The 13,168-nt window shown below is 47.0% G+C and overlaps 1 protein-coding gene across 4 annotated transcripts in view; it reads left to right on the forward strand.

The window, feature by feature from the left end:
* Positions 1-13,168, forward strand: part of SLC7A1 (solute carrier family 7 member 1) — an 81,914-nt gene that overhangs the window by 44,779 nt on the left and 23,967 nt on the right. The window lies entirely within an intron of this gene.

Raw genomic sequence — 13,168 nt, forward strand, 5'->3', positions numbered from 1 at the left:
GTTGGCATATTGTGGGGCTGGCTCCGGGGTCAAGTTGGGGTGGCACTCCAGAGTGACAGTGTGTGGTCATGGTATTGGTCTGGCGCCTTCAATGAAAGCAATGCAGGTAGCACTGCCTGTGACAGATGATAAAATATGGACCACGTGGTGTGCTGAAAGGGCCACTCCACCCTTCACCCCCTCTGGCACTCTCATGCAGTGGGAAGGAAAGGCATTGGTCACGCATCCTGGGCTGCCTTGTTCTTCCCTGGCCCATGGACACTGTTCTTTCCTGGTCCATGGACACTGTTTTCTCCCAGTCTTTGATCATTCAGGCGAGCATGTGGGCAATTGGCCATTTGTTTCCAGATACCTGAAAGGAATTTCAAGTGAGTTGAAATTCTCCTCTCTGATAGAGGCTATTCTCTTAGCGCCCACTAGCATGTCCGCTCCAAATAAAGAGAAGGCCTCCTCATTAGAAAAGTACAACCAGTACTTATTGAAGACTGAAGACAGGCAAGGTGGTCAGCCAGGCCAAGAGGCTGTGACATTCCTTTCAGATTAGAAGTCAGATTAAAAGTGTGTTCCTTCTGGAGTGAGCGTCTGAAATTCCGGTCACCAGTGAAAAAGTGTAGTTGTGAGTAGGGCAGGAAGACCTACCATAAAATGTGGCGTTTCCTGGTGGGAATTATTTGTGCATGACATGAACTGCGTAGATAATCCCCATGGTAACTACGGGCGTGTGTTTTATGTGTGTGTCAGGGCTCTTTGAGAATAAAACAGGGACCGGGGAACAAACAGATGAATATGAAAGGTCACAGCATTTGCTTACGCAAAGGTGTTATATGAGTTGGATTAAAATATTGCGCTGTAAGGCAAGCATATTGATTTGCTGCCAAAAAGGAGAAGGCTGGACCTCGAGAAGCTGGAAATCCTCGTGCTCTGTATTTGTCCCCTCCAATGTTTCTTACACAGACCAGATTAGTCCGCTCAAGATCATGTTTTAAGGAAAGGAAGATCCTTTGCTTAAAACTTTTGCTTCTAAATAAAGGTGTAAATCCCTTAGCTGGCCACTGAAGACCCCTAAAAGGGCCACCCTGCCCTGCCCCAAGTCACAGATCACAGGCCAGCGTGCCAGCCTCGCCCGGTTACTGACATGCCACCTGTTGTCCAGCGCGCATGGGTTCCATCTCCCCAGTGAGGTTGTTACCTGTCAAAAGGTAAGGAAGGAGTGAACCGCAAAATTCACTTGCGTTCCTTCCAATGTATAGCTCCTAACCACGTGTGCCTAACGTTTTAGATGGCACCAGCTTTTGAATAGCCTGTGAACTACTCCTAAGTCTGTTCTTTGGAACTCACATCAGCTTTTCTGGTAGAGGCTATCATGTGAGAGAGGGTTGCTTTTCAGTCTGACTTGCCATTGATTCAGACTTAGGCCCAGAGAAGTGTCTCAGGACACCGCCGGGAGAGTTAAGGACAGGTCTGCCTGTTACACATCCTTGACTCTTGGCTGTTTTTCTGTCATATCAAATATGGCTGAATATTGACAGTTTAATAGGGCTCAACCTAATCCCATGTAAAAGATGCTTTAACTAGTTAACATGTGGCTGTCACTTACAGCATTTTGGGGCTGTCCTGGCCCTGGGGTTGTGGAGTGGGGTACTTGGTGCGGGTAGTGGAGTTTCCTCAGTGTTTTTTGGGTCAGCCCCAGTTGAAGTCCTTTGTTTTTACATTTAATTTTGGAAATTTCCAAACATGCACAAATGAGAAAAGCATAATGAAGCCCGGTGTACCTGCTTATCAGCTTCTCCTAGACAGACTCGAGGTGGGCTTGGCTTGTCCTGGGACCCTCATGCCTTCCTTTGTTCTCCCTCTTTGTTGATTTCATTAAAAGAGATTTTCTTTCCCTTAATTCAGAAGCAGTACATACTCATTATTTAAAAATTGTCGAAGTATGGAAGGAACCATTCATAATCTTCTTCTGTCTAGAGACAAATGCCTCACTTCTTCCTGCACTACAATTCTTTGTATACACTTATTTTTATGTTATAATTTTTTTTAAGGATTGCTATAATGTTGTTTTGACACTTTTTCCCTACTTGTATCAGGGACATGGTATCTCTAATGTAACATGTAATCCATCTGCTTTATCTGCCACTTCCTTCCACATACCCTTTCCAGGCCTCTGCTATCTGTATCCTTTCCACAACTTTCCGCCGAAGCCCCAGTTGGATCCTGCAGCCAAAATTACCCACTTTTCCTCAGTTCTAGATAAAGTTCCTGTTACCTCACAGCCAGAGGGTCTTGGCTAGCAGCTGGCTGGATGGGAAGTGGATGGATTACGTTGATTCACTCCACTGCATGAATAATAATGGGCTTCATTTTTACAGGGGTATCACATTTAAGAAGAGGTTGTCCCTTAACTCATGACTCTTTTATATTTGTAGGATTTCAGACAGGGTAACAAATAAAGTAAGAATTATCAGGCAGCAGGGAGAATGAGCTTGGTCAAAGTTGAGTCAGTTTGGTACCTGGCAGGGAATAGGGTTTCAGGAATTAGGTGACCTGGGTTCAAATCCTGGCTTCACTATTACAAGTTACGTGACGGCAGGCAATATAATCTGCCAGCTACACTCCGCGCTCTTATTCCTACAAGAGGATTAGCAATTGTGACTTGAATGCTTCCTTGTGAGGATTTAATGCAGCCGTGCACGTGTGTGGCGTGGAGCTGGTGTTGTGTGATGTTAGCTGTTTCTAGCAGGCCCCACTCACTATGAGGCTGTTCTTCAGGTCATTTCCTGGGCTGTGCCCCATTGTTCATAGCTTTTCTTTGTCTCCTCTTGAACCAGTGAATTTTCTAGGAGTTCCAAGTTTTTTCACAAAAAAAGTTGCTTGTGATGGTGGGGAGACTGGGGGAGAAGTGAAAATTTCCAGGAGTTTATGGATTAAGGTGTTCCCAGGCCTGTGTGCGAATTGGTGGACTGCCTGGGTTTGTTAAATGTTTGTTGAGTAAATAAATGAGTGAGTGGGAAAATATCAGTCTGTGAATGTCCAGTGAAAATTAAGTTAGGTTGGCATGGAACCCTCTGCTTTGCTCTCGTTTGCAATGCTGATTCTCCTTGTGCTTTTTGGAAGAGGAAATATTTAGAAGGAGGGTAAGAAAACTAATTTAACTCCCAGGATACCTTAGAGGCTCAGAAAATTAAAGTGCCAGTGTTCTAATCTTGCGGGAACTTTGTTTAAAAAATTTCTTTTCAAATAAATGAACAAATTTGTTTAAAGAACAAGTTTCTTCTGAGATGTGAGAGCCAGTTCCATAGCCATTTCCAAGGCCCGAATGCAGTGCCGGCAGGGAACTTAAAGCCTGTTTCATGGAAGCTCCCACTGTGTAAGGCCAGCTCCCTGGTTGGTTCTGGCTCACTGACGCTGCGCTTGCGAGGCAGTGGAGAGTCTCCCTGCGGACCTGCCCACAGGGTGTGCAGACTGATGTTTTCTTTCCATGCTGCCCAAGTGTGATGAAAAGGCACGTGTCAGAGGAGCCCTGGCTCCAATAGGATAGGATAGGATAGGATACCTGTTTTTGTTGTAACACATTTCTGCAGGCAGGGTGTGGGCGTGTCTCCTGATGAAGCACCGCCCTCCCGAGTGATGATGGAAACACGTCGAGAGACATCAACTCTCCACTCATCCTGCTGGCTTCAGGAGGAAACGCTTTTTGGGTGTTCTCTGGTTTTTGTGAAGAAGTCCTTGATAGCTTTTCCACTGGCTTCTCGTTTTTTATGTCAGTCTTTGATTTGGGTGAACAGAATTGGAAGACTTGAGCTGAGTGGAGCAGGTGGTACTCACAGTGACTGTGGCAAAGCTTCGATGGAGGGGAACCCTGGTGATGGGAACCTTGAGCTGATGGGGATTGTCTGCCCTCTGCTTCTGTGAGGCAGAGACAGGTGACCAACAGATTGTAATTGGGATTTAAAAGAAAAATATTATTTTGAGGAATTAATAGCTACTCATGGGGTGATGCTGATGGTTCTTTGCATTTGAAGAGCAGCGAGTTCTGTTTTCTGGATATTTCCTAGTACATTGTCTCATGTGAGCCTCACAGCACCTTGCAGTGGCAGGACTGTCCATCCCCATTTTACACATGTAGAAACAGAGACCTTGACGTTGTGCCTTGTTGAACACAATGAATTTGGGCCTTTGGAAACCTGGACAGGAAGAGTGGTAGGGACCTGAGCTGATCCCCACAGTGGCATGGGGGCGATGGCGATGGTCTGATTGGGTGAAGGGGGTGGGCAGAGGGTGCAGCCCATGACAGAGGTTACCTGTGAGGAGACGGACTTGGAGAGGGCTTCCTAGACAAGACTGTTGCTTTAGATTTTAATCTGTAGCTAGCATCTTTTTATATTTATATTCATTTAGAGAAACAAATTTATTCGTTGGTGAATGAAACCATTCAGTATTCAGCTAATAAGATCTCCTTTGATAGAAAGACCCTCACAAGTTGTTGATGGTCATGGTGATGATTACCTGAGACAAAAGTGGGTGTCTTGTTAGCTTCCTGAATTTCAGGTCATTGGTGATGACTGAGTGCTGCATGTGTTGTGGTCCTGTCAATACTATTTGGTGCCTGCTAGGTGCCAGGGGCATAGAAGGATGATGCAGCCCTTGCCCTGGGGGGGGCCTAGTTGAGTCAGTGGGAAGAGCTTGGCCCCCCCGATGAGGCAGGTGTGATGTCACCTGTGCCCCCTACAACAGGGCACAGTGCCATCTGTGCCCTCTTCTGTATTTTACACCCTCTCCCCACTGCCCTCGCTGCCACGCCATTCCCCAGAATTTGTTGATCTAATTCAGAGAGCAGTTCAAGGCTGTGGAGGCAGTGAGACTTGAACCCCAGCTGCACCTTTCATTGGTCAAATGCCCTTGGGGACGTTCCTTGGGAGAATGTTATAGAAGTTATTTGATTTGTGGTGGGGCCAGACCTTATTACTTACAAAAATCTCCCCAGATGATTCTAATGTGCAACCAGCATTGAGAATTACTGAGCTGTAATCAAGCCTGCATCTCCTTGTCTCTAGAATGCAAGGTATTGCCTACCTGATACGGGGGCGAAAAGATAAACTATGTAAAGGACTTTCATTTGGCTGGTGCTCCAGGATGTTAGGTGTTTTTAGTCATTACTATTGTTTTCTCATTGAAGACGTGACATGTCATTCTAGACTACACAGCAAATGATGGAAAAGAGGAAAATAACAACAAAAACATACCTATAATCTCAGTTAATATTTTAGGATTTTACACCCACATACGTACTCATTGGTATTATATTATGTTCTTTTGGACTTGATGTTTTCTCATGACATTAAAAGTTGAAAACGGTTTACTGACTGCAAACCATTTCAGCAACAGATTCACGCTGTAAAGATCTCACTGGGTTCCTTCCTGGGACAGCATTGTCCACTTTCGGCCTGTGGGTTATTTGTTTATTTGTTTGGGCCTCTGCCTGGTGTGAGTGGGTGGGATCCCGGCGCTCCCAAGTTGCTTTAACCTGGCTGAGGCCCAATGCTGTGGTCTTTGCCATGCCTGCATTGGGGTCTCTGTTGGCAGTTGTTCCTTGGCTGGGCAACTTCCCCACTGTGCCTGGAAGCTGTTCTGCAGTTGGTGGTTGCTCAGCCCAGGGAATGGCACCTGTGGTAGAGCCTCATGTCCTCTTCTCCCTACATGTCCCTGCCTCTCACCCCTCTCCATCCTCCCGCGGAACCTCTGATCCCTGCCTCCGCCCCACCCCTCTCCGTCCTCCTGCGGAACCTCTGATCCCTGCCTCCGCCCCACCCCTCTCTCTCCTCCTATAGAACCTCTGAACCCTGCCTCCTTCCCACCCCTCTCTCTCCTCCTATAGAACCTCTGATCCCTGCCTCCTCCCTACCCCTCTCCCTCCTCCTGTGGAACCTCCGATCCCTGCCTCCTCCCCACCCCCTCCCTCCTCCTGTGGAACCTCTGATCCCTGCCTCCTCCCCACCCCTTTCCCTCCTCCTGCAGAACCTCTGATCCCTGCCTCTTCCCGCACCCCTCTCCGTGTAATGTTGCTTTTGCTGTAAGACTTAGAGTGGTGGGCTGTAAAACTTGTCTATGGGACTGCAGAGGTCCCTGGGAACTTCTGCCATCAGCACTGTTGAGTCAGTAGGCAGAAGTGCGTGGCGGGGAGGCGGGGCTCTCAGGCTTTCTGATTGTGAAGTCACTGAGGCCTGAAGGACTAAAACCCCTGGTTGAGTCATCACCCTGGCCCCTGGGACCCCTTGTGCCAGACTTGAGCAGTCACACTGCCTGCAGCTTGTGGATTTTAGAAGAGTGTATAGTGTCTTTATAACCAAGGCCTCCAGCTCGATATATGGAAGTGCCCAAATGGCTCTGTGCCTCTGTACTTCTTGATGGAAGGCCACCCTTTTCCCCCATGAAAGTAGTGGCCTTTTGAGACAGACCTTTTCCTTGTCCCACACTCCCCTTCGGGACCGTAGTGCTCCAGGAGCCACTGTGTATGTTCATAGCCTCGCACCCCATCCCACCACTCTGTGCTTTTCAAGAATAAGGACTGGGGGTTTGCCCATTTCTCTTAAACCCCAGCTGTCACAGTGCTTTTGCACATCACAGGCATGGGATCAGTCACTTTGGGTGGAATTTAGTTATATCCTCAGCATGTCACTAGCTGCCTGGGGTCAGCCAGATGTAGACCCCGGGGCCTTTAAAAGAGTCCAAGCTCAGAAGCCGTATTTCATTGTAGGCAAAGCCTCTGCCCAGTGAGACTGGGGCCTTGCCCCGTGCCGTTGTTTCTTTCTCTGCCGCTCACTGCACAAGTGGATGATTGTTTTTTTTTTTTTAAGCTGCATAATTTTGAACCACCCCTCCCATCCTCGTACTTCTGATTCTTTGATTTACTCTCTTCAATTCAATTTTCTTATGGTCGTGGAGCTCATTTGGTCTTTTTTTTTTTTTCTGAAACAGGGTCTCCCTCTGTCACCGAGGCTGGAGTGCAGTGTGTGATCACAGTTCACTACAGTCTTGATTTCCTGGGCTCAAGCCATCCTCCTGGCTCAGCCTCCTGAGTAGCTGGGACCACAGATGCATACCACAGTGCCCGGCTAATTTTAAATTTTTTGTAGAGATGATGTCTTGCCATGTGGCCCAGGCTGGTTTTGAATGAGCCCATGTAGTCTTTTTTTTGAGACAGATTTCGCTCTTGTCACCCAGGCTGGAGTGCAATGGCGTGATCTCGGCTCACTGTAACCTCCGTCTTCCAGGTTCAAGCAATTCTCCTGCCTCAGCCTCCCGGGTAGCTGGGATTACAGGCGCCTGCCACCATGCCCAGCTAATTTTTGTATTTTTAGTAGAGACGGTGTTTCACCATGTTGGCCAGGATGGTCTCCAACCCCTGACCTCAGGTGATCCACCCACCTCGGCCTCCCAAAGTGCTGGGATTACAGGCGTGAGCCACCGCGCCTGGCTGAGCTCATGTAGTCTTTAGTGACGCTTTGCGTAGTGAAAGGTATTCTCTGCCTCTACTCCCCTAAGGTGAACATGCCTTCTGCAATGCAGAATGACTTTGGAAAGATTGTATGTGTTTTTTTATGATAAAAATAAAATAGAATTTTTAAAGAGAATTTTGAAAAGTATTATGATAGTGAATAATAAAATTACTGCTATTAATATTTTGATATACTTTTTATCTGGCATTTAAAGAATACATATGTACTTTGTTTATCCAAAACTATATACTTTTGTAGTATTTTTCTGTGAACCTGTCATGAACATTTTTTCATTGTCCATACATAGTCTAGAAAGACATTCTTAATGGCTACATTATTTTGTCATATTTTATTACAAGTTATTCATAATTTTTCTTACTTTAGGACAGGAAGGGTTTTTCTCATTTTTTCCACTTCTCTTAGTGACATCATGTTAACATCCAGAATGGTGTTAAACTGTATTCAACATTTGTGAGCAGGTTACTCATGATTTTCCCAATTATGCTGGTCTCTATTTGTCAGTCTTCTATACATTGTAAGTGAATTGAATGTTTATGAATAGGGGTTTTCCCTTTGATATGTACTAAACTTGTTAAGATCAATCCTCCTATCTGCTCCCTGCCCCTCACGCCCAAATTGGCAGTGGCTTCTGATGACAGGAGAAAGACTGTGGTCTACCATTGTACCAGGCTCAGTTCACCCGGGATTAATGAGTCCATGTTAGGTCAGTTATGACCTGTCCACTGATGGTCTTAGGCACTGACCACCATTAATTTCCTTTTCTGTTCTGAGTCTCTTTCTGCCTGTTAAGGGACCTCCATTGCTCCTTCTCAAGACTGTGTTCAGTTCTGTCACTTTCGTACCTCTTTTTTTATAACACCATGCCTACCTCCTTCCGTCTCCATCCTTAGTGTCTGCCAGTCCCATCTGATCTGACTTGTTTTTCAAAATGTAAGTTCTTGCACCTGGGCCTCCTAACATCTGGGGGGAAGTGGATCCTGCTTTGAGATCACTTCCTTCAACACAGGTTTTGCCCTTGTCATTGAGACTCCACGTCCTCTGTCACCACGGCCAGCATCCCCTTCTCCCACCTGTGGCTGCAGCTCACTCAGCTGTGTGAGCCCTGCCCCCTCTGTGCACACTCAGTCTGGAGCACTCCTTGACTGCTGGGCAGCTGCCCACATGCCAGCCATGAGGTTGGCCAGCCACTCTTGTTGAAGAAAGCTGAAAAGACGCCATTGACTGTGCCTACCCATTCGTGATATCCTATAATAATGCTACCACCCTAGTAAAGACAGAGATTCCTTAGCCTGGTACACACGCAGACCACAGTCTTTCTCCTGCAAGGGTGAAAGATTTTCCTCTGGATGGCTCCCGCCAGGTGCCTGGAGAAAGGGGTCAACTGGGGCCTGGCCATTCTGAAGGCCACTGAAAGGGGAAGCTAAAAGCGTTGGCTTCTTAAAGATCCCAAGATGAAGATTTTCTTGAAAAAGGGGCATTTCCGAGTGTAGTATAACAGCCTGATTTTGACTCTTCTTGGCCCCCAAGGAAGCCATTAAGCTGGAATGTATCAGTGGTGGAATGATCCGTTAAATTCAAGGGTGAAAACGTCACACCATTCACCCTGCTCACTTGTATCAGAAATCTTTAAAATAGAGCATAAGAGAGTCTTTATCTCAAATTCTGACCCATTGGGTCATTTTATTGCTGGTGTTATGTAGTGGTTACTAGAATAGAATGCAGAGTTAGAATTCCTGTGGGAAACTTGCTTTTCTGAGGATACCCCTCAGGTAAGTGTTCTTTGATAATAAATGGCAGGGAGCAAGGTGGATCCGAGACCCTTGGGGTTGCGAGATTTCCATCAAACCCTCAAATAAAAGGAGGTGTCGACTGTTGTATAAATTCCTCCCCACCTAATTTCCAGGTAATGCTCTCAAAGTATTCTGGCAATTATCTGTGTAAACCCCAACAGCAGGAAGTCTCTACCAACCTGACTTTGCTTGCTGGAGTTGGAATGGTTAGACTAAGTCTGTGCAGAGTAGCTTCGTGCAGCCTCACTGTTGGTTGAACAGCTAGCTTTGGAGTCCTGGCATGAATGTAAGAGCTGGTATAATGTGTACAAAATGCTGACAGATCAAACCACTTGGAGAACAGGTTTTTGCATTACTTCCAAGGAGACAGGATATTTCTTAAAATAAACCCAGGACAGAGTAAGTGTCTCATTTTCTCCTACCCTGGGAAGTAGGAATGAACACCTAGCCTGAGACATTTGCATTCTCCAGATTATCAGCCCTGGGCTTCTCAGCAGCAGTTGGCTGCATCTTTGTTCCAGCATCTTCCAAAGGAATTGAGTTTGCCCTCTCCCTAGATAGCAAGCAATACTTAAGAAGTAACCAAGGTAAAAGTAATCTCCTGTAGGGGTCCCAGCTGTCCCCACCCCTCCCCACTGAGACCCAAGCACTTCCCTCTAGCACTTCCCTGGGCTTGGTGCAGGGGAAACAGGCCAAGAACTATACCCGAATAAAACGGGCCGCTGCATACCTCTTCAGGGGAAATGAGCTGCAGCTGTGCACAGTTGTCTCACCAGAAAGTCCCTTTTCACATTATGTTAGAAAACCGTTATCTGTATCTAAGCTTACAGTAATTTAATAACCTGCCCCTTCATTTTGAAGGGGGTGCAGAAGTCCGCCCAGCATAAGTTGCTTGGTTCTTTGAGTGGGTTTTCAACTGGCAGCAGTGATCTGTGCTGTGGTGACATAGGTGCATGTGTGCACGTAGGCTTTGCATCTGCACGGGCGTCATTTGTCCTCTTACGCGAGCAGCCGGCTCACATTCACCTTCCGTTCTACAGAGGCCCAGAACTGTGTAACTGGAGTGTGTCTGAGCTCTGGTGCGCTCCTTGCCAAGAATCCGTTTGGTTACTCTTGTGGCTTTGGTTCTGCCTGGGACAACAGCACGTTTTTGAGAAAGGAGTGCAAACAGGAAACAGCCCTCCTGAAAAGCCCAGGACAGAGAAAGGCAGGGCGACCCCTTCTCACCTTCTGGGCGCTTAGGTTATGTTATCCTGTGAGGCCTAGGAAAGAAAATGCTATTGAGTAGCACTGTCTTTCCCTTGCACTTGGCCTTTAGTGTTTTATGGAGAGAATCTGCTTATTCTTGAGCAGAAGTGACATCTGGGAGAGGTTGGGAGCAGGCAGGCACTGTCTGTGCATCCCCTAGCCACATTTCCCAGCCAGATCCGAAACAGGAGCTTTCACACCCTGTTTCTCTTCAAGGCTCCTTCGTCTACTCAAACGACTCCCCTACCTGCCAAAAGGGATATTGAGAAGTGACTTTGCAGCAATTTTTTCACATCTCCCAGCACAGGCTTTTCAGCCGAGGGCTATGTTGCAATGTTGCATTTTCCCTTCCAACTTACTATCCACGCAGTTATTTACTAAACTTTTTGTTGTGCTTTGCAATTTGACTTGAATACATCTGGCTAATTCCCCAAAAGGAAGAAAAGAAAAAGGCATTTCCAGGAGAAACCACCCCCTGAGCCTGCAGATCCTGGGGTCCCAGCAGCACTAGGTCCTTGGTTCCTGCTCCTCCTCCTCCCTAGTGCCACTCGGAGGCTCTCACTTAACTGCCTAGGAAGCCGCGGGCATCCCTGCCTTGCTGAGACACCTCAGAACTGCTCTGGCACGAGAGCTTGCTGAAGCAGTCCCGTGTGGTGCTGAAAGCAGCCTGGGAAGCCATCTGTCTCTCTGCTTGATCTTCTCTTGGCCTCAGGGGCCCTTTCCTGCTCTTCTCAAACTCTGGGGTCTGATTTTCCCACTCCATCACTGTTCCACAAGCAGCGCTCCCTCCTCATTTCCTCCCTACTTTGCCCCACCTGCTACACCATGATATCATTTCCTTCCTACCTGCGATGCCGCCGGAACCCCAGAGGAGGACTGCGCCTGCAGGGCCCGTGACCCTGTTTGACACTTGGCTCTCTGAGCTGTTTTCCCCATCTATGTAACAAAGGGATAGGATCAGATGATTTTTATTCCCCATTCTAGCTCAAAATTTTATGAGTCTTGAGATTATTTTCTTCCCTTGGCCTGTCAGATAAAACAGAGCAGGCACCACCCCCAGTTGCTCCATGACCTGGAGCTGATCAGTGATGTGACCATTGCTGGGGGGCCCTGAGCTGCAGCGTGGGGAGCCCCTGCTGCACTGCGCCCACCTGGCAGCTGAGAGTGCAAAGGTGTGGGCAGGCAGGGAAGTGTTCAAGTGGTTAGGCATGGACTTTTCCAGACTTGTTATCTCAAGTGATTTAATTGCAGCTAAGTTAGGTCAATAAATACCAACTGATGATCAACATGAATAATTGGTGATTTTGTGTGTGTACCTTAGTAGCCAGAAGTCATGACAATAGCTTATCTGTGCACGTGCTGTTGTTTTGTCTTAGATTTTTAAAATAAACTCTGTTTTAGGATAGTGTTAGATTTACAGAAGAATTGTGAAGAGTACACAGCTTGCATGTGCCCCTCACCGTTTCCCATTAGGAACGTGTATCTTACTTTGGTGGGTACATTGGTGACAATCAATATTGATGTGCCATCACTAACTGACATCCATATTTGATTCAGGTTTCCCTCATTTTCCCCAGGTGTCCTTTTCCTGTCCCAGGATCCCATACAGGATCCCACATTGCATTTAGTCCTCACGTCTCCTTAGCTCCTCTAGGCTTTGACATTTCTCCGACTTTCCTAGTTTTTGATGACCTTGACAGAACCAGTCAGGTATACTGTAGAACAGGATGTGTCTGGTGGTTTTCCCATGGTTAGCCTGGGGCTGTGGGTTTTTGGGGGAAAGACCGCGGAGATGAAGTGCCCATCTCATCACATCACTCTGCCGACATGACTGTCACTGTTATTGGCCTCGGTCACCTGCCACAGGCCGTGGTCCTCGGGTTTCTCCACTGAAGATTTTATCTGTTTTCCCACCCCCACCCTTCCATCCTGGACTCTGTGGAAGGAAGCCTCCTCCCTTCAGATGTGGGGAGCAAAGCTCCCCTTTTTTGATGGTGGCTGCTGGCCTGTCCTTGCCAAGGGCTCCCCTGTCGCATCTGGTCGGGCAATGTGGGCCCATAGGTTGGAGGAAAGCAATCTCAGAGCCATCCCACAAGGTGCAAGGTGTCCTGGGCCCTAATGGGGCATGTCTCGTGTGAGGGTGGGATGGATGAATACATGTCCTCTCATGATAAGTGCCCAAGAGCATATCAGATATGCATATATATCATATACCACAGAGCACATTGGGCTGACATTTCAGCCCAGAAGAAAAGTGCTTTCTGTAGTAATAACAGTGACGAAAAGCCCTCACTTGTAATAACTCAACATTTTTCTGCTTCGACCTACCTCTGTGTTACCTTAAAAGTGGAAACAACTTGCTCCTTACCCTCAGGGGATCCTAGAAAGATCTAAAACAAACATTGTTATTGCTATTCAGGGCCTCTGAGTTTTAATAGTTTAATAATTTAATTTAGTAATGAAATTAAGATATGGTTTGGTTTGCCTTCTGTTACAGCATACTTGAACTAACACCTTGTTTTTCCTGGTGTATTATCTGATGACTGAGTGTAGGAACAATGTCATTAATGTGTGTTTCCTCTACTGCATAATTTCCACCCATGGAAGAGTCTC

The sequence above is a fragment of the Nomascus leucogenys genome, chromosome 9 (genome assembly GCF_006542625.1).
Source record: "Nomascus leucogenys isolate Asia chromosome 9, Asia_NLE_v1, whole genome shotgun sequence".
NCBI classification, from domain to species: Eukaryota; Metazoa; Chordata; class Mammalia; order Primates; family Hylobatidae; genus Nomascus; species Nomascus leucogenys.